This window comes from Ixodes scapularis, unplaced genomic scaffold (assembly GCF_016920785.2).
Source record: "Ixodes scapularis isolate PalLabHiFi unplaced genomic scaffold, ASM1692078v2 PGA_scaffold10__122_contigs__length_95168666, whole genome shotgun sequence".
Classification (NCBI taxonomy): domain Eukaryota; kingdom Metazoa; phylum Arthropoda; class Arachnida; order Ixodida; family Ixodidae; genus Ixodes; species Ixodes scapularis.
This window is the reverse complement of record NW_024609836.1, coordinates 76,999,466-77,020,364: the sequence shown is the minus strand read 5'-3', so window position 1 is coordinate 77,020,364 and position 20,899 is coordinate 76,999,466.

The following is a 20,899-nucleotide window of genomic DNA, read 5'->3' as shown; positions in this document are numbered from 1 at the left end:
GTCCTTCGTCCCTCTTGTTCCCCTTCTCCAGGGATTATTTTCGTCATTCTTGTCCACCTCGCTTGCACCTTTGCATTGAATTGCATTATAATTATAACCTTAAATTTTCAAGCTTCAACCCTGTTGGTGTTAGACTGGTGGCAGCTGATAAAACCCGTTTGCTCTAGTGATGTCTAACCCCTGGTTAGCGAAGTTGGTAGAGCGCTCCACCTGTAATGGAGAGGTCCCGGTTTCGATACTCGGACCAGGCGGTATTTTTTCAGACGCTCATAAGTCACCTAGCTGTGTTTGGAGATTTGTGTTTGTCCTTCGTCCCTCTTGTTCCCCTTCTCCAGGGATTATTTTCGTCATTCTTGTCCAGCTCGCTTGCACCTTTGCATTTAATTGCATTATATTTATAACCTTAAATTTTTAAGCTTCAACCCTGTTGGTGTTAGACTGGTGGCAGCTGATAAAACCCGTTTGCTCTAGTGATGTCTAACCCCTGGTTAGCGAAGTTGGTAGAGCGCTCCACCTGTAATGGAGAGGTCCCGGTTTCGATACTCGGACCAGGCGGTATTTTTTCAGACGCTCATAAGTCACCTAGCTGTGTTTGGAGATTTGTGTTTGTCCTTCGTCCCTCTTGTTCCCCTTCTCCAGGGATTATTTTCGTCATTCTTGTCCACCTCGCTTGCACCTTTGCATTGAATTGCATTATATTTATAACCTTAAATTTTTAAGCTTCAACCCTGTTGGTGTTAGACTGGTGGCAGCTGATAAAACCCGTTTGCTCTAGTGATGTCTAACCCCTGGTTAGCGAAGTTGGTAGAGCGCTCCACCTGTAATGGAGAGGTCCCGGCTTCGATACTCGGACCAGGCGGTATTTTTTCAGACGCTCATAAGTCACCTAGCTGTGTTTGGAGATTTGTGTTTGTCCTTCGTCCCTCTTGTTCCCCTTCTCCAGGGATTATTTTCGTCATTCTTGTCCACCTCGCTTGCACCTTTGCATTGAATTGCATTATAATTATAACCTTAAATTTTCAAGCTTCAACCCTGTTGGTGTTAGACTGGTGGCAGCTGATAAAACCCGTTTGCTCTAGTGATGTCTAACCCCTGGTTAGCGAAGTTGGTAGAGCGCTCCACCTGTAATGGAGAGGTCCCGGTTTCGATACTCGGACCAGGCGGTATTTTTTCAGACGCTCATAAGTCACCTAGCTGTGTTTGGAGATTTGTGTTTGTCCTTCGTCCCTCTTGTTCCCCTTCTCCAGGGATTATTTTCGTCATTCTTGTCCAGCTCGCTTGCACCTTTGCATTTAATTGCATTATATTTATAACCTTAAATTTTTAAGCTTCAACCCTGTTGGTGTTAGACTGGTGGCAGCTGATAAAACCCGTTTGCTCTAGTGATGTCTAACCCCTGGTTAGCGAAGTTGGTAGAGCGCTCCACCTGTAATGGAGAGGTCCCGGTTTCGATACTCGGACCAGGCGGTATTTTTTCAGACGCTCATAAGTCACCTAGCTGTGTTTGGAGATTTGTGTTTGTCCTTCGTCCCTCTTGTTCCCCTTCTCCAGGGATTATTTTCGTCATTCTTGTCCACCTCGCTTGCACCTTTGCATTGAATTGCATTATATTTATAACCTTAAATTTTTAAGCTTCAACCCTGTTGGTGTTAGACTGGTGGCAGCTGATAAAACCCGTTTGCTCTAGTGATGTCTAACCCCTGGTTAGCGAAGTTGGTAGAGCGCTCCACCTGTAATGGAGAGGTCCCGGTTTCGATACTCGGACCAGGCGGTATTTTTTCAGACGCTCATAAGTCACCTAGCTGTGTTTGGAGATTTGTGTTTGTCCTTCGTCCCTCTTGTTCCCCTTCTCCAGGGATTATTTTCGTCATTCTTGTCCACCTCGCTTGCACCTTTGCATTGAATTGCATTATAATTATAACCTTAAATTTTCAAGCTTCAACCCTGTTGGTGTTAGATTGGTGACAGCTGATAAAACCCGTTTGCTCTAGTGATGTCTAACCCCTGGTTAGCGAAGTTGGTAGAGCGCTCCACCTGTAATGGAGAGGTCCCGGTTTCGATACTCGGACCAGGCGGTATTTTTTCAGACGCTCATAAGTCACCTAGCTGTGTTTGGAGATTTGTGTTTGTCCTTCGTCCCTCTTGTTCCCCTTCTCCAGGGATTATTTTCGTCATTCTTGTCCAGCTCGCTTGCACCTTTGCATTTAATTGCATTATATTTATAACCTTAAATTTTTAAGCTTCAACCCTGTTGGTGTTAGACTGGTGGCAGCTGATAAAACCCGTTTGCTCTAGTGATGTCTAACCCCTGGTTAGCGAAGTTGGTAGAGCGCTCCACCTGTAATGGAGAGGTCCCGGTTTCGATACTCGGACCAGGCGGTATTTTTTCAGACGCTCATAAGTCACCTAGCTGTGTTTGGAGATTTGTGTTTGTCCTTCGTCCCTCTTGTTCCCCTTCTCCAGGGATTATTTTCGTCATTCTTGTCCAGCTCGCTTGCACCTTTGCATTTAATTGCATTATATTTATAACCTTAAATTTTTAAGCTTCAACCCTGTTGGTGTTAGACTGGTGGCAGCTGATAAAACCCGTTTGCTCTAGTGATGTCTAACCCCTGGTTAGCGAAGTTGGTAGAGCGCTCCACCTGTAATGGAGAGGTCCCGGTTTCGATACTCGGACCAGGCGGTATTTTTTCAGACGCTCATAAGTCACCTAGCTGTGTTTGGAGATTTGTGTTTGTCCTTCGTCCCTCTTGTTCCCCTTCTCCAGGGATTATTTTCGTCATTCTTGTCCAGCTCGCTTGCACCTTTGCATTTAATTGCATTATATTTATAACCTTAAATTTTTAAGCTTCAACCCTGTTGGTGTTAGACTGGTGGCAGCTGATAAAACCCGTTTGCTCTAGTGATGTCTAACCCCTGGTTAGCGAAGTTGGTAGAGCGCTCCACCTGTAATGGAGAGGTCCCGGTTTCGATACTCGGACCAGGCGGTATTTTTTCAGACGCTCATAAGTCACCTAGCTGTGTTTGGAGATTTGTGTTTGTCCTTCGTCCCTCTTGTTCCCCTTCTCCAGGGATTATTTTCGTCATTCTTGTCCACCTCGCTTGCACCTTTGCATTGAATTGCATTATATTTATAACCTTAAATTTTTAAGCTTCAACCCTGTTGGTGTTAGACTGGTGGCAGCTGATAAAACCCGTTTGCTCTAGTGATGTCTAACCCCTGGTTAGCGAAGTTGGTAGAGCGCTCCACCTGTAATGGAGAGGTCCCGGTTTCGATACTCGGACCAGGCGGTATTTTTTCAGACGCTCATAAGTCACCTAGCTGTGTTTGGAGATTTGTGTTTGTCCTTCGTCCCTCTTGTTCCCCTTCTCCAGGGATTATTTTCGTCATTCTTGTCCACCTCGCTTGCACCTTTGCATTGAATTGCATTATAATTATAACCTTAAATTTTCAAGCTTCAACCCTGTTGGTGTTAGACTGGTGGCAGCTGATAAAACCCGTTTGCTCTAGTGATGTCTAACCCCTGGTTAGCGAAGTTGGTAGAGCGCTCCACCTGTAATGGAGAGGTCCCGGTTTCGATACTCGGACCAGGCGGTATTTTTTCAGACGCTCATAAGTCACCTAGCTGTGTTTGGAGATTTGTGTTTGTCCTTCGTCCCTCTTGTTCCCCTTCTCCAGGGATTATTTTCGTCATTCTTGTCCAGCTCGCTTGCACCTTTGCATTTAATTGCATTATATTTATAACCTTAAATTTTTAAGCTTCAACCCTGTTGGTGTTAGACTGGTGGCAGCTGATAAAACCCGTTTGCTCTAGTGATGTCTAACCCCTGGTTAGCGAAGTTGGTAGAGCGCTCCACCTGTAATGGAGAGGTCCCGGTTTCGATACTCGGACCAGGCGGTATTTTTTCAGACGCTCATAAGTCACCTAGCTGTGTTTGGAGATTTGTGTTTGTCCTTCGTCCCTCTTGTTCCCCTTCTCCAGGGATTATTTTCGTCATTCTTGTCCACCTCGCTTGCACCTTTGCATTGAATTGCATTATATTTATAACCTTAAATTTTTAAGCTTCAACCCTGTTGGTGTTAGACTGGTGGCAGCTGATAAAACCCGTTTGCTCTAGTGATGTCTAACCCCTGGTTAGCGAAGTTGGTAGAGCGCTCCACCTGTAATGGAGAGGTCCCGGCTTCGATACTCGGACCAGGCGGTATTTTTTCAGACGCTCATAAGTCACCTAGCTGTGTTTGGAGATTTGTGTTTGTCCTTCGTCCCTCTTGTTCCCCTTCTCCAGGGATTATTTTCGTCATTCTTGTCCACCTCGCTTGCACCTTTGCATTGAATTGCATTATAATTATAACCTTAAATTTTCAAGCTTCAACCCTGTTGGTGTTAGACTGGTGGCAGCTGATAAAACCCGTTTGCTCTAGTGATGTCTAACCCCTGGTTAGCGAAGTTGGTAGAGCGCTCCACCTGTAATGGAGAGGTCCCGGTTTCGATACTCGGACCAGGCGGTATTTTTTCAGACGCTCATAAGTCACCTAGCTGTGTTTGGAGATTTGTGTTTGTCCTTCGTCCCTCTTGTTTCCCTTCTCCAGGGATTATTTTCGTCATTCTTGTCCACCTCGCTTGCACCTTTGCATTGAATTGCATTATAATTATAACCTTAAATTTTCAAGCTTCAACCCTGTTGGTGTTAGACTGGTGGCAGCTGATAAAACCCGTTTGCTCTAGTGATGTCTAACCCCTGGTTAGCGAAGTTGGTAGAGCGCTCCACCTGTAATGGAGAGGTCCCGGTTTCGATACTCGGACCAGGCGGTATTTTTTCAGACGCTCATAAGTCACCTAGCTGTGTTTGGAGATTTGTGTTTGTCCTTCGTCCCTCTTGTTCCCCTTCTCCAGGGATTATTTTCGTCATTCTTGTCCAGCTCGCTTGCACCTTTGCATTTAATTGCATTATATTTATAACCTTAAATTTTCAAGCTTCAACCCTGTTGGTGTTAGACTGGTGGCAGCTGATAAAACCCGTTTGCTCTAGTGATGTCTAACCCCTGGTTAGCGAAGTTGGTAGAGCGCTCCACCTGTAATGGAGAGGTCCCGGTTTCGATACTCGGACCAGGCGGTATTTTTTCAGACGCTCATAAGTCACCTAGCTGTGTTTGGAGATTTGTGTTTGTCCTTCGTCCCTCTTGTTCCCCTTCTCCAGGGATTATTTTCGTCATTCTTGTCCACCTCGCTTGCACCTTTGCATTGAATTGCATTATATTTATAACCTTAAATTTTTAAGCTTCAACCCTGTTGGTGTTAGACTGGTGGCAGCTGATAAAACCCGTTTGCTCTAGTGATGTCTAACCCCTGGTTAGCGAAGTTGGTAGAGCGCTCCACCTGTAATGGAGAGGTCCCGGTTTCGATACTCGGACCAGGCGGTATTTTTTCAGACGCTCATAAGTCACCTAGCTGTGTTTGGAGATTTGTGTTTGTCCTTCGTCCCTCTTGTTTCCCTTCTCCAGGGATTATTTTCGTCATTCTTGTCCAGCTCGCTTGCACCTTTGCATTTAATTGCATTATATTTATAACCTTAAATTTTTAAGCTTCAACCCTGTTGGTGTTAGACTGGTGGCAGCTGATAAAACCCGTTTGCTCTAGTGATGTCTAACCCCTGGTTAGCGAAGTTGGTAGAGCGCTCCACCTGTAATGGAGAGGTCCCGGTTTCGATACTCGGACCAGGCGGTATTTTTTCAGACGCTCATAAGTCACCTAGCTGTGTTTGGAGATTTGTGTTTGTCCTTCGTCCCTCTTGTTTCCCTTCTCCAGGGATTATTTTCGTCATTCTTGTCCAGCTCGCTTGCACCTTTGCATTTAATTGCATTATATTTATAACCTTAAATTTTTAAGCTTCAACCCTGTTGGTGTTAGACTGGTGGCAGCTGATAAAACCCGTTTGCTCTAGTGATGTCTAACCCCTGGTTAGCGAAGTTGGTAGAGCGCTCCACCTGTAATGGAGAGGTCCCGGTTTCGATACTCGGACCAGGCGGTATTTTTTCAGACGCTCATAAGTCACCTAGCTGTGTTTGGAGATTTGTGTTTGTCCTTCGTCCCTCTTGTTTCCCTTCTCCAGGGATTATTTTCGTCATTCTTGTCCAGCTCGCTTGCACCTTTGCATTTAATTGCATTATATTTATAACCTTAAATTTTTAAGCTTCAACCCTGTTGGTGTTAGACTGGTGGCAGCTGATAAAACCCGTTTGCTCTAGTGATGTCTAACCCCTGGTTAGCGAAGTTGGTAGAGCGCTCCACCTGTAATGGAGAGGTCCCGGTTTCGATACTCGGACCAGGCGGTATTTTTTCAGACGCTCATAAGTCACCTAGCTGTGTTTGGAGATTTGTGTTTGTCCTTCGTCCCTCTTGTTTCCCTTCTCCAGGGATTATTTTCGTCATTCTTGTCCAGCTCGCTTGCACCTTTGCATTGAATTGCATTATATTTATAACCTTAAATTTTTAAGCTTCAACCCTGTTGGTGTTAGACTGGTGGCAGCTGATAAAACCCGTTTGCTCTAGTGATGTCTAACCCCTGGTTAGCGAAGTTGGTAGAGCGCTCCACCTGTAATGGAGAGGTCCCGGTTTCGATACTCGGACCAGGCGGATTTTTTCAGACGCTCATAAGTCACCTAGCTGTGTTTGGAGATTTGTGTTTGTCCTTCGTCCCTCTTGTTTCCCTTCTCCAGGGATTATTTTCGTCATTCTTGTCCAGCTCGCTTGCACCTTTGCATTGAATTGCATTATATTTATAACCTTAAATTTTTAAGCTTCAACCCTGTTGGTGTTAGACTGGTGGCAGCTGATAAAACCCGTTTGCTCTAGTGATGTCTAACCCCTGGTTAGCGAAGTTGGTAGAGCGCTCCACCTGTAATGGAGAGGTCCCGGTTTCGATACTCGGACCAGGCGGATTTTTTCAGACGCTCATAAGTCACCTAGCTGTGTTTGGAGATTTGTGTTTGTCCTTCGTCCCTCTTGTTCCCCTTCTCCAGGGATTATTTTCGTCATTCTTGTCCAGCTCGCTTGCACCTTTGCATTGAATTGCATTATAATTATAACCTTAAATTTTCAAGCTTCAACCCTGTTGGTGTTAGATTGGTGACAGCTGATAAAACCCGTTTGCTCTAGTGATGTCTAACCCCTGGTTAGCGAAGTTGGTAGAGCGCTCCACCTGTAATGGAGAGGTCCCGGTTTCGATACTCGGACCAGGCGGATTTTTTCAGACGCTCATAAGTCACCTAGCTGTGTTTGGAGATTTGTGTTTGTCCTTCGTCCCTCTTGTTTCCCTTCTCCAGGGATTATTTTCGTCATTCTTGTCCAGCTCGCTTGCACCTTTGCATTGAATTGCATTATAATTATAACCTTAAATTTTCAAGCTTCAACCCTGTTGGTGTTAGATTGGTGACAGCTGATAAAACCCGTTTGCTCTAGTGATGTCTAACCCCTGGTTAGCGAAGTTGGTAGAGCGCTCCACCTGTAATGGAGAGGTCCCGGTTTCGATACTCGGACCAGGCGGATTTTTTCAGACGCTCATAAGTCACCTAGCTGTGTTTGGAGATTTGTGTTTGTCCTTCGTCCCTCTTGTTTCCCTTCTCCAGGGATTATTTTCGTCATTCTTGTCCAGCTCGCTTGCACCTTTGCATTGAATTGCATTATAATTATAACCTTAAATTTTCAAGCTTCAACCCTGTTGGTGTTAGATTGGTGACAGCTGATAAAACCCGTTTGCTCTAGTGATGTCTAACCCCTGGTTAGCGAAGTTGGTAGAGCGCTCCACCTGTAATGGAGAGGTCCCGGTTTCGATACTCGGACCAGGCGGTATTTTTTCAGACGCTCACAAGTCACCTAGCTGTGTTTGGAGATTTGTGTTTGTCCTTCGTCCCTCTTGTTCCCCTTCTCCAGGGATTATTTTCGTCATTCTTGTCCAGCTCGCTTGCACCTTTGCATTGAATTGCATTATATTTATAACCTTAAATTTTTAAGCTTCAACCCTGTTGGTGTTAGACTGGTGGCAGCTGATAAAACCCGTTTGCTCTAGTGATGTCTAACCCCTGGTTAGCGAAGTTGGTAGAGCGCTCCACCTGTAATGGAGAGGTCCCGGTTTCGATACTCGGACCAGGCGGATTTTTTCAGACGCTCACAAGTCACCTAGCTGTGTTTGGAGATTTGTGTTTGTCCTTCGTCCCTCTTGTTTCCCTTCTCCAGGGATTATTTTCGTCATTCTTGTCCAGCTCGCTTGCACCTTTGCATTGAATTGCATTATATTTATAACCTTAAATTTTTAAGCTTCAACCCTGTTGGTGTTAGACTGGTGGCAGCTGATAAAACCCGTTTGCTCTAGTGATGTCTAACCCCTGGTTAGCGAAGTTGGTAGAGCGCTCCACCTGTAATGGAGAGGTCCCGGTTTCGATACTCGGACCAGGCGGTATTTTTTCAGACGCTCATAAGTCACCTAGCTGTGTTTGGAGATTTGTGTTTGTCCTTCGTCCCTCTTGTTCCCCTTCTCCAGGGATTATTTTCGTCATTCTTGTCCAGCTCGCTTGCACCTTTGCATTGAATTGCATTATATTTATAACCTTAAATTTTTAAGCTTCAACCCTGTTGGTGTTAGACTGGTGGCAGCTGATAAAACCCGTTTGCTCTAGTGATGTCTAACCCCTGGTTAGCGAAGTTGGTAGAGCGCTCCACCTGTAATGGAGAGGTCCCGGCTTCGATACTCGGACCAGGCGGTATTTTTTCAGACGCTCACAAGTCACCTAGCTGTGTTTGGAGATTTGTGTTTGTCCTTCGTCCCTCTTGTTTCCCTTCTCCAGGGATTATTTTCGTCATTCTTGTCCAGCTCGCTTGCACCTTTGCATTTAATTGCATTATATTTATAACCTTAAATTTTTAAGCTTCAACCCTGTTGGCGTTAGACTGGTGGCAGCTGATAAAACCCGTTTGCTCTAGTGATGTCTAACCCCTGGTTAGCGAAGTTGGTAGAGCGCTCCACCTGTAATGGAGAGGTCCCGGTTTCGATACTCGGACCAGGCGGTATTTTTTCAGACGCTCATAAGTCACCTAGCTGTGTTTGGAGATTTGTGTTTGTCCTTCGTCCCTCTTGTTCCCCTTCTCCAGGGATTATTTTCGTCATTCTTGTCCAGCTCGCTTGCACCTTTGCATTGAATTGCATTATATTTATAACCTTAAATTTTTAAGCTTCAACCCTGTTGGTGTTAGACTGGTGGCAGCTGATAAAACCCGTTTGCTCTAGTGATGTCTAACCCCTGGTTAGCGAAGTTGGTAGAGCGCTCCACCTGTAATGGAGAGGTCCCGGCTTCGATACTCGGACCAGGCGGTATTTTTTCAGACGCTCACAAGTCACCTAGCTGTGTTTGGAGATTTGTGTTTGTCCTTCGTCCCTCTTGTTCCCCTTCTCCAGGGATTATTTTCGTCATTCTTGTCCAGCTCGCTTGCACCTTTGCATTGAATTGCATTATATTTATAACCTTAAATTTTTAAGCTTCAACCCTGTTGGTGTTAGACTGGTGGCAGCTGATAAAACCCGTTTGCTCTAGTGATGTCTAACCCCTGGTTAGCGAAGTTGGTAGAGCGCTCCACCTGTAATGGAGAGGTCCCGGCTTCGATACTCGGACCAGGCGGTATTTTTTCAGACGCTCACAAGTCACCTAGCTGTGTTTGGAGATTTGTGTTTGTCCTTCGTCCCTCTTGTTCCCCTTCTCCAGGGATTATTTTCGTCATTCTTGTCCAGCTCGCTTGCACCTTTGCATTGAATTGCATTATATTTATAACCTTAAATTTTTAAGCTTCAACCCTGTTGGTGTTAGACTGGTGGCAGCTGATAAAACCCGTTTGCTCTAGTGATGTCTAACCCCTGGTTAGCGAAGTTGGTAGAGCGCTCCACCTGTAATGGAGAGGTCCCGGTTTCGATACTCGGACCAGGCGGTATTTTTTCAGACGCTCACAAGTCACCTAGCTGTGTTTGGAGATTTGTGTTTGTCCTTCGTCCCTCTTGTTCCCCTTCTCCAGGGATTATTTTCGTCATTCTTGTCCAGCTCGCTTGCACCTTTGCATTGAATTGCATTATATTTATAACCTTAAATTTTTAAGCTTCAACCCTGTTGGTGTTAGACTGGTGGCAGCTGATAAAACCCGTTTGCTCTAGTGATGTCTAACCCCTGGTTAGCGAAGTTGGTAGAGCGCTCCACCTGTAATGGAGAGGTCCCGGTTTCGATACTCGGACCAGGCGGATTTTTTCAGACGCTCATAAGTCACCTAGCTGTGTTTGGAGATTTGTGTTTGTCCTTCGTCCCTCTTGTTCCCCTTCTCCAGGGATTATTTTCGTCATTCTTGTCCAGCTCGCTTGCACCTTTGCATTGAATTGCATTATATTTATAACCTTAAATTTTTAAGCTTCAACCCTGTTGGTGTTAGACTGGTGGCAGCTGATAAAACCCGTTTGCTCTAGTGATGTCTAACCCCTGGTTAGCGAAGTTGGTAGAGCGCTCCACCTGTAATGGAGAGGTCCCGGTTTCGATACTCGGACCAGGCGGTATTTTTTCAGACGCTCACAAGTCACCTAGCTGTGTTTGGAGATTTGTGTTTGTCCTTCGTCCCTCTTGTTTCCCTTCTCCAGGGATTATTTTCGTCATTCTTGTCCAGCTCGCTTGCACCTTTGCATTGAATTGCATTATATTTATAACCTTAAATTTTTAAGCTTCAACCCTGTTGGTGTTAGACTGGTGGCAGCTGATAAAACCCGTTTGCTCTAGTGATGTCTAACCCCTGGTTAGCGAAGTTGGTAGAGCGCTCCACCTGTAATGGAGAGGTCCCGGTTTCGATACTCGGACCAGGCGGATTTTTTCAGACGCTCATAAGTCACCTAGCTGTGTTTGGAGATTTGTGTTTGTCCTTCGTCCCTCTTGTTCCCCTTCTCCAGGGATTATTTTCGTCATTCTTGTCCAGCTCGCTTGCACCTTTGCATTGAATTGCATTATATTTATAACCTTAAATTTTTAAGCTTCAACCCTGTTGGTGTTAGACTGGTGGCAGCTGATAAAACCCGTTTGCTCTAGTGATGTCTAACCCCTGGTTAGCGAAGTTGGTAGAGCGCTCCACCTGTAATGGAGAGGTCCCGGCTTCGATACTCGGACCAGGCGGTATTTTTTCAGACGCTCACAAGTCACCTAGCTGTGTTTGGAGATTTGTGTTTGTCCTTCGTCCCTCTTGTTTCCCTTCTCCAGGGATTATTTTCGTCATTCTTGTCCAGCTCGCTTGCACCTTTGCATTGAATTGCATTATATTTATAACCTTAAATTTTTAAGCTTCAACCCTGTTGGTGTTAGACTGGTGGCAGCTGATAAAACCCGTTTGCTCTAGTGATGTCTAACCCCTGGTTAGCGAAGTTGGTAGAGCGCTCCACCTGTAATGGAGAGGTCCCGGCTTCGATACTCGGACCAGGCGGTATTTTTTCAGACGCTCACAAGTCACCTAGCTGTGTTTGGAGATTTGTGTTTGTCCTTCGTCCCTCTTGTTCCCCTTCTCCAGGGATTATTTTCGTCATTCTTGTCCAGCTCGCTTGCACCTTTGCATTGAATTGCATTATATTTATAACCTTAAATTTTTAAGCTTCAACCCTGTTGGTGTTAGACTGGTGGCAGCTGATAAAACCCGTTTGCTCTAGTGATGTCTAACCCCTGGTTAGCGAAGTTGGTAGAGCGCTCCACCTGTAATGGAGAGGTCCCGGCTTCGATACTCGGACCAGGCGGTATTTTTTCAGACGCTCACAAGTCACCTAGCTGTGTTTGGAGATTTGTGTTTGTCCTTCGTCCCTCTTGTTCCCCTTCTCCAGGGATTATTTTCGTCATTCTTGTCCAGCTCGCTTGCACCTTTGCATTGAATTGCATTATATTTATAACCTTAAATTTTTAAGCTTCAACCCTGTTGGTGTTAGACTGGTGGCAGCTGATAAAACCCGTTTGCTCTAGTGATGTCTAACCCCTGGTTAGCGAAGTTGGTAGAGCGCTCCACCTGTAATGGAGAGGTCCCGGTTTCGATACTCGGACCAGGCGGTATTTTTTCAGACGCTCACAAGTCACCTAGCTGTGTTTGGAGATTTGTGTTTGTCCTTCGTCCCTCTTGTTCCCCTTCTCCAGGGATTATTTTCGTCATTCTTGTCCAGCTCGCTTGCACCTTTGCATTGAATTGCATTATATTTATAACCTTAAATTTTTAAGCTTCAACCCTGTTGGTGTTAGACTGGTGGCAGCTGATAAAACCCGTTTGCTCTAGTGATGTCTAACCCCTGGTTAGCGAAGTTGGTAGAGCGCTCCACCTGTAATGGAGAGGTCCCGGCTTCGATACTCGGACCAGGCGGTATTTTTTCAGACGCTCACAAGTCACCTAGCTGTGTTTGGAGATTTGTGTTTGTCCTTTGTCCCTCTTGTTTCCCTTCTCCAGGGATTATTTTCGTCATTCTTGTCCAGCTCGCTTGCACCTTTGCATTGAATTGCATTATATTTATAACCTTAAATTTTTAAGCTTCAACCCTGTTGGTGTTAGACTGGTGGCAGCTGATAAAACCCGTTTGCTCTAGTGATGTCTAACCCCTGGTTAGCGAAGTTGGTAGAGCGCTCCACCTGTAATGGAGAGGTCCCGGTTTCGATACTCGGACCAGGCGGTATTTTTTCAGACGCTCACAAGTCACCTAGCTGTGTTTGGAGATTTGTGTTTGTCCTTCGTCCCTCTTGTTCCCCTTCTCCAGGGATTATTTTCGTCATTCTTGTCCAGCTCGCTTGCACCTTTGCATTGAATTGCATTATATTTATAACCTTAAATTTTTAAGCTTCAACCCTGTTGGTGTTAGACTGGTGGCAGCTGATAAAACCCGTTTGCTCTAGTGATGTCTAACCCCTGGTTAGCGAAGTTGGTAGAGCGCTCCACCTGTAATGGAGAGGTCCCGGCTTCGATACTCGGACCAGGCGGTATTTTTTCAGACGCTCACAAGTCACCTAGCTGTGTTTGGAGATTTGTGTTTGTCCTTTGTCCCTCTTGTTTCCCTTCTCCAGGGATTATTTTCGTCATTCTTGTCCAGCTCGCTTGCACCTTTGCATTGAATTGCATTATATTTATAACCTTAAATTTTTAAGCTTCAACCCTGTTGGTGTTAGACTGGTGGCAGCTGATAAAACCCGTTTGCTCTAGTGATGTCTAACCCCTGGTTAGCGAAGTTGGTAGAGCGCTCCACCTGTAATGGAGAGGTCCCGGTTTCGATACTCGGACCAGGCGGTATTTTTTCAGACGCTCACAAGTCACCTAGCTGTGTTTGGAGATTTGTGTTTGTCCTTCGTCCCTCTTGTTCCCCTTCTCCAGGGATTATTTTCGTCATTCTTGTCCAGCTCGCTTGCACCTTTGCATTGAATTGCATTATATTTATAACCTTAAATTTTTAAGCTTCAACCCTGTTGGTGTTAGACTGGTGGCAGCTGATAAAACCCGTTTGCTCTAGTGATGTCTAACCCCTGGTTAGCGAAGTTGGTAGAGCGCTCCACCTGTAATGGAGAGGTCCCGGCTTCGATACTCGGACCAGGCGGTATTTTTTCAGACGCTCACAAGTCACCTAGCTGTGTTTGGAGATTTGTGTTTGTCCTTTGTCCCTCTTGTTTCCCTTCTCCAGGGATTATTTTCGTCATTCTTGTCCAGCTCGCTTGCACCTTTGCATTGAATTGCATTATATTTATAACCTTAAATTTTTAAGCTTCAACCCTGTTGGTGTTAGACTGGTGGCAGCTGATAAAACCCGTTTGCTCTAGTGATGTCTAACCCCTGGTTAGCGAAGTTGGTAGAGCGCTCCACCTGTAATGGAGAGGTCCCGGTTTCGATACTCGGACCAGGCGGTATTTTTTCAGACGCTCACAAGTCACCTAGCTGTGTTTGGAGATTTGTGTTTGTCCTTTGTCCCTCTTGTTTCCCTTCTCCAGGGATTATTTTCGTCATTCTTGTCCAGCTCGCTTGCACCTTTGCATTGAATTGCATTATATTTATAACCTTAAATTTTTAAGCTTCAACCCTGTTGGTGTTAGACTGGTGGCAGCTGATAAAACCCGTTTGCTCTAGTGATGTCTAACCCCTGGTTAGCGAAGTTGGTAGAGCGCTCCACCTGTAATGGAGAGGTCCCGGCTTCGATACTCGGACCAGGCGGTATTTTTTCAGACGCTCACAAGTCACCTAGCTGTGTTTGGAGATTTGTGTTTGTCCTTTGTCCCTCTTGTTTCCCTTCTCCAGGGATTATTTTCGTCATTCTTGTCCAGCTCGCTTGCACCTTTGCATTGAATTGCATTATATTTATAACCTTAAATTTTTAAGCTTCAACCCTGTTGGTGTTAGACTGGTGGCAGCTGATAAAACCCGTTTGCTCTAGTGATGTCTAACCCCTGGTTAGCGAAGTTGGTAGAGCGCTCCACCTGTAATGGAGAGGTCCCGGTTTCGATACTCGGACCAGGCGGTATTTTTTCAGACGCTCACAAGTCACCTAGCTGTGTTTGGAGATTTGTGTTTGTCCTTTGTCCCTCTTGTTTCCCTTCTCCAGGGATTATTTTCGTCATTCTTGTCCAGCTCGCTTGCACCTTTGCATTGAATTGCATTATATTTATAACCTTAAATTTTTAAGCTTCAACCCTGTTGGTGTTAGACTGGTGGCAGCTGATAAAACCCGTTTGCTCTAGTGATGTCTAACCCCTGGTTAGCGAAGTTGGTAGAGCGCTCCACCTGTAATGGAGAGGTCCCGGCTTCGATACTCGGACCAGGCGGTATTTTTTCAGACGCTCACAAGTCACCTAGCTGTGTTTGGAGATTTGTGTTTGTCCTTTGTCCCTCTTGTTTCCCTTCTCCAGGGATTATTTTCGTCATTCTTGTCCAGCTCGCTTGCACCTTTGCATTGAATTGCATTATATTTATAACCTTAAATTTTTAAGCTTCAACCCTGTTGGTGTTAGACTGGTGGCAGCTGATAAAACCCGTTTGCTCTAGTGATGTCTAACCCCTGGTTAGCGAAGTTGGTAGAGCGCTCCACCTGTAATGGAGAGGTCCCGGCTTCGATACTCGGACCAGGCGGTATTTTTTCAGACGCTCACAAGTCACCTAGCTGTGTTTGGAGATTTGTGTTTGTCCTTTGTCCCTCTTGTTTCCCTTCTCCAGGGATTATTTTCGTCATTCTTGTCCAGCTCGCTTGCACCTTTGCATTGAATTGCATTATATTTATAACCTTAAATTTTTAAGCTTCAACCCTGTTGGTGTTAGACTGGTGGCAGCTGATAAAACCCGTTTGCTCTAGTGATGTCTAACCCCTGGTTAGCGAAGTTGGTAGAGCGCTCCACCTGTAATGGAGAGGTCCCGGTTTCGATACTCGGACCAGGCGGTATTTTTTCAGACGCTCACAAGTCACCTAGCTGTGTTTGGAGATTTGTGTTTGTCCTTTGTCCCTCTTGTTTCCCTTCTCCAGGGATTATTTTCGTCATTCTTGTCCAGCTCGCTTGCACCTTTGCATTGAATTGCATTATATTTATAACCTTAAATTTTTAAGCTTCAACCCTGTTGGTGTTAGACTGGTGGCAGCTGATAAAACCCGTTTGCTCTAGTGATGTCTAACCCCTGGTTAGCGAAGTTGGTAGAGCGCTCCACCTGTAATGGAGAGGTCCCGGTTTCGATACTCGGACCAGGCGGTATTTTTTCAGACGCTCACAAGTCACCTAGCTGTGTTTGGAGATTTGTGTTTGTCCTTTGTCCCTCTTGTTTCCCTTCTCCAGGGATTATTTTCGTCATTCTTGTCCAGCTCGCTTGCACCTTTGCATTGAATTGCATTATATTTATAACCTTAAATTTTTAAGCTTCAACCCTGTTGGTGTTAGACTGGTGGCAGCTGATAAAACCCGTTTGCTCTAGTGATGTCTAACCCCTGGTTAGCGAAGTTGGTAGAGCGCTCCACCTGTAATGGAGAGGTCCCGGCTTCGATACTCGGACCAGGCGGTATTTTTTCAGACGCTCACAAGTCACCTAGCTGTGTTTGGAGATTTGTGTTTGTCCTTCGTCCCTCTTGTTCCCCTTCTCCAGGGATTATTTTCGTCATTCTTGTCCAGCTCGCTTGCACCTTTGCATTGAATTGCATTATATTTATAACCTTAAATTTTTAAGCTTCAACCCTGTTGGTGTTAGACTGGTGGCAGCTGATAAAACCCGTTTGCTCTAGTGATGTCTAACCCCTGGTTAGCGAAGTTGGTAGAGCGCTCCACCTGTAATGGAGAGGTCCCGGTTTCGATACTCGGACCAGGCGGTATTTTTTCAGACGCTCACAAGTCACCTAGCTGTGTTTGGAGATTTGTGTTTGTCCTTTGTCCCTCTTGTTTCCCTTCTCCAGGGATTATTTTCGTCATTCTTGTCCAGCTCGCTTGCACCTTTGCATTGAATTGCATTATATTTATAACCTTAAATTTTTAAGCTTCAACCCTGTTGGTGTTAGACTGGTGGCAGCTGATAAAACCCGTTTGCTCTAGTGATGTCTAACCCCTGGTTAGCGAAGTTGGTAGAGCGCTCCACCTGTAATGGAGAGGTCCCGGTTTCGATACTCGGACCAGGCGGTATTTTTTCAGACGCTCACAAGTCACCTAGCTGTGTTTGGAGATTTGTGTTTGTCCTTCGTCCCTCTTGTTCCCCTTCTCCAGGGATTATTTTCGTCATTCTTGTCCAGCTCGCTTGCACCTTTGCATTGAATTGCATTATATTTATAACCTTAAATTTTTAAGCTTCAACCCTGTTGGTGTTAGACTGGTGGCAGCTGATAAAACCCGTTTGCTCTAGTGATGTCTAACCCCTGGTTAGCGAAGTTGGTAGAGCGCTCCACCTGTAATGGAGAGGTCCCGGTTTCGATACTCGGACCAGGCGGTATTTTTTCAGACGCTCACAAGTCACCTAGCTGTGTTTGGAGATTTGTGTTTGTCCTTCGTCCCTCTTGTTCCCCTTCTCCAGGGATTATTTTCGTCATTCTTGTCCAGCTCGCTTGCACCTTTGCATTGAATTGCATTATATTTATAACCTTAAATTTTTAAGCTTCAACCCTGTTGGTGTTAGACTGGTGGCAGCTGATAAAACCCGTTTGCTCTAGTGATGTCTAACCCCTGGTTAGCGAAGTTGGTAGAGCGCTCCACCTGTAATGGAGAGGTCCCGGCTTCGATACTCGGACCAGGCGGTATTTTTTCAGACGCTCACAAGTCACCTAGCTGTGTTTGGAGATTTGTGTTTGTCCTTCGTCCCTCTTGTTCCCCTTCTCCAGGGATTATTTTCGTCATTCTTGTCCAGCTCGCTTGCACCTTTGCATTGAATTGCATTATATTTATAACCTTAAATTTTTAAGCTTCAACCCTGTTGGTGTTAGACTGGTGGCAGCTGATAAAACCCGTTTGCTCTAGTGATGTCTAACCCCTGGTTAGCGAAGTTGGTAGAGCGCTCCACCTGTAATGGAGAGGTCCCGGTTTCGATACTCGGACCAGGCGGTATTTTTTCAGACGCTCACAAGTCACCTAGCTGTGTTTGGAGATTTGTGTTTGTCCTTCGTCCCTCTTGTTCCCCTTCTCCAGGGATTATTTTCGTCATTCTTGTCCAGCTCGCTTGCACCTTTGCATTGAATTGCATTATATTTATAACCTTAAATTTTTAAGCTTCAACCCTGTTGGTGTTAGACTGGTGGCAGCTGATAAAACCCGTTTGCTCTAGTGATGTCTAACCCCTGGTTAGCGAAGTTGGTAGAGCGCTCCACCTGTAATGGAGAGGTCCCGGCTTCGATACTCGGACCAGGCGGTATTTTTTCAGACGCTCACAAGTCACCTAGCTGTGTTTGGAGATTTGTGTTTGTCCTTCGTCCCTCTTGTTCCCCTTCTCCAGGGATTATTTTCGTCATTCTTGTCCAGCTCGCTTGCACCTTTGCATTGAATTGCATTATATTTATAACCTTAAATTTTTAAGCTTCAACCCTGTTGGTGTTAGACTGGTGGCAGCTGATAAAACCCGTTTGCTCTAGTGATGTCTAACCCCTGGTTAGCGAAGTTGGTAGAGCGCTCCACCTGTAATGGAGAGGTCCCGGTTTCGATACTCGGACCAGGCGGTATTTTTTCAGACGCTCACAAGTCACCTAGCTGTGTTTGGAGATTTGTGTTTGTCCTTCGTCCCTCTTGTTCCCCTTCTCCAGGGATTATTTTCGTCATTCTTGTCCAGCTCGCTTGCACCTTTGCATTGAATTGCATTATATTTATAACCTTAAATTTTTAAGCTTCAACCCTGTTGGTGTTAGACTGGTGGCAGCTGATAAAACCCGTTTGCTCTAGTGATGTCTAACCCCTGGTTAGCGAAGTTGGTAGAGCGCTCCACCTGTAATGGAGAGGTCCCGGTTTCGATACTCGGACCAGGCGGTATTTTTTCAGACGCTCACAAGTCACCTAGCTGTGTTTGGAGATTTGTGTTTGTCCTTCGTCCCTCTTGTTCCCCTTCTCCAGGGATTATTTTCGTCATTCTTGTCCAGCTCGCTTGCACCTTTGCATTGAATTGCATTATATTTATAACCTTAAATTTTTAAGCTTCAACCCTGTTGGTGTTAGACTGGTGGCAGCTGATAAAACCCGTTTGCTCTAGTGATGTCTAACCCCTGGTTAGCGAAGTTGGTAGAGCGCTCCACCTGTAATGGAGAGGTCCCGGCTTCGATACTCGGACCAGGCGGTATTTTTTCAGACGCTCACAAGTCACCTAGCTGTGTTTGGAGATTTGTGTTTGTCCTTCGTCCCTCTTGTTTCCCTTCTCCAGGGATTATTTTCGTCATTCTTGTCCAGCTCGCTTGCACCTTTGCATTGAATTGCATTATATTTATAACCTTAAATTTTTAAGCTTCAACCCTTTTGGTGTTAGACTGGTGGCAGCTGATAAAACCCGTTTGCTCTAGTGATGTCTAACCCCTGGTTAGCGAAGTTGGTAGAGCGCTCCACCTGTAATGGAGAGGTCCCGGCTTCGATACTCGGACCAGGCGGTATTTTTTCAGACGCTCACAAGTCACCTAGCTGTGTTTGGAGATTTGTGTTTGTCCTTCGTCCCTCTTGTTCCCCTTCTCCAGGGATTATTTTCGTCATTCTTGTCCAGCTCGCTTGCACCTTTGCATTGAATTGCATTATATTTATAACCTTAAATTTTTAAGCTTCAACCCTGTTGGTGTTAGACTGGTGGCAGCTGATAAAACCCGTTTGCTCTAGTGATGTCTAACCCCTGGTTAGCGAAGTTGGTAGAGCGCTCCACCTGTAATGGAGAGGTCCCGGTTTCGATACTCGGACCAGGCGGTATTTTTTCAGACGCTCATAAGTCACCTAGCTGTGTTTGGAGATTTGTGTTTGTCCTTCGTCCCTCTTGTTCCCCTTCTCCAGGGATTATTTTCGTCATTCTTGTCCAGCTCGCTTGCACCTTTGCATTGAATTGCATTATATTTATAACCTTAAATTTTTAAGCTTCAACCCTGTTGGTGTTAGACTGGTGGCAGCTGATAAAACCCGTTTGCTCTAGTGATGTCTAACCCCTGGTTAGCGAAGTTGGTAGAGCGCTCCACCTGTAATGGAGAGGTCCCGGCTTCGATACTCGGACCAGGCGGTATTTTTTCAGACGCTCACAAGTCACCTAGCTGTGTTTGGAGATTTGTGTTTGTCCTTCGTCCCTCTTGTTCCCCTTCTCCAGGGATTATTTTCGTCATTCTTGTCCAGCTCGCTTGCACCTTTGCATTGAATTGCATTATATTTATAACCTTAAATTTTTAAGCTTCAACCCTGTTGGTGTTAGACTGGTGGCAGCTGATAAAACCCGTTTGCTCTAGTGATGTCTAACCCCTGGTTAGCGAAGTTGGTAGAGCGCTCCACCTGTAATGGAGAGGTCCCGGCTTCGATACTCGGACCAGGCGGTATTTTTTCAGACGCTCACAAGTCACCTAGCTGTGTTTGGAGATTTGTGTTTGTCCTTCGTCCCTCTTGTTCCCCTTCTCCAGGGATTATTTTCGTCATTCTTGTCCAGCTCGCTTGCACCTTTGCATTGAATTGCATTATATTTATAACCTTAAATTTTTAAGCTTCAACCCTGTTGGTGTTAGACTGGTGGCAGCTGATAAAACCCGTTTGCTCTAGTGATGTCTAACCCCTGGTTAGCGAAGTTGGTAGAGCGCTCCACCTGTAATGGAGAGGTCCCGGTTTCGATACTCGGACCAGGCGGTATTTTTTCAGACGCTCATAAGTCACCTAGCTGTGTTTGGAGATTTGTGTTTGTCCTTCGTCCCTCTTGTTCCCCTTCTCCAGGGATTATTTTCGTCATTCTTGTCCAGCTCGCTTGCACCTTTGCATTGAATTGCATTATATTTATAACCTTAAATTTTTAAGCTTCAACCCTGTTGGTGTTAGACTGGTGGCAGCTGATAAAACCCGTTTGCTCTAGTGATGTCTAACCCCTGGTTAGCGAAGTTGGTAGAGCGCTCCACCTGTAATGGAGAGGTCCCGGCTTCGATACTCGGACCAGGCGGTATTTTTTCAGACGCTCACAAGTCACCTAGCTGTGTTTGGAGATTTGTGTTTGTCCTTCGTCCCTCTTGTTTCCCTTCTCCAGGGATTATTTTCGTCATTCTTGTCCAGCTCGCTTGCACCTTTGCATTGAATTGCATTATATTTATAACCTTAAATTTTTAAGCTTCAACCCTGTTGGTGTTAGACTGGTGGCAGCTGATAAAACCCGTTTGCTCTAGTGATGTCTAACCCCTGGTTAGCGAAGTTGGTAGAGCGCTCCACCTGTAATGGAGAGGTCCCGGCTTC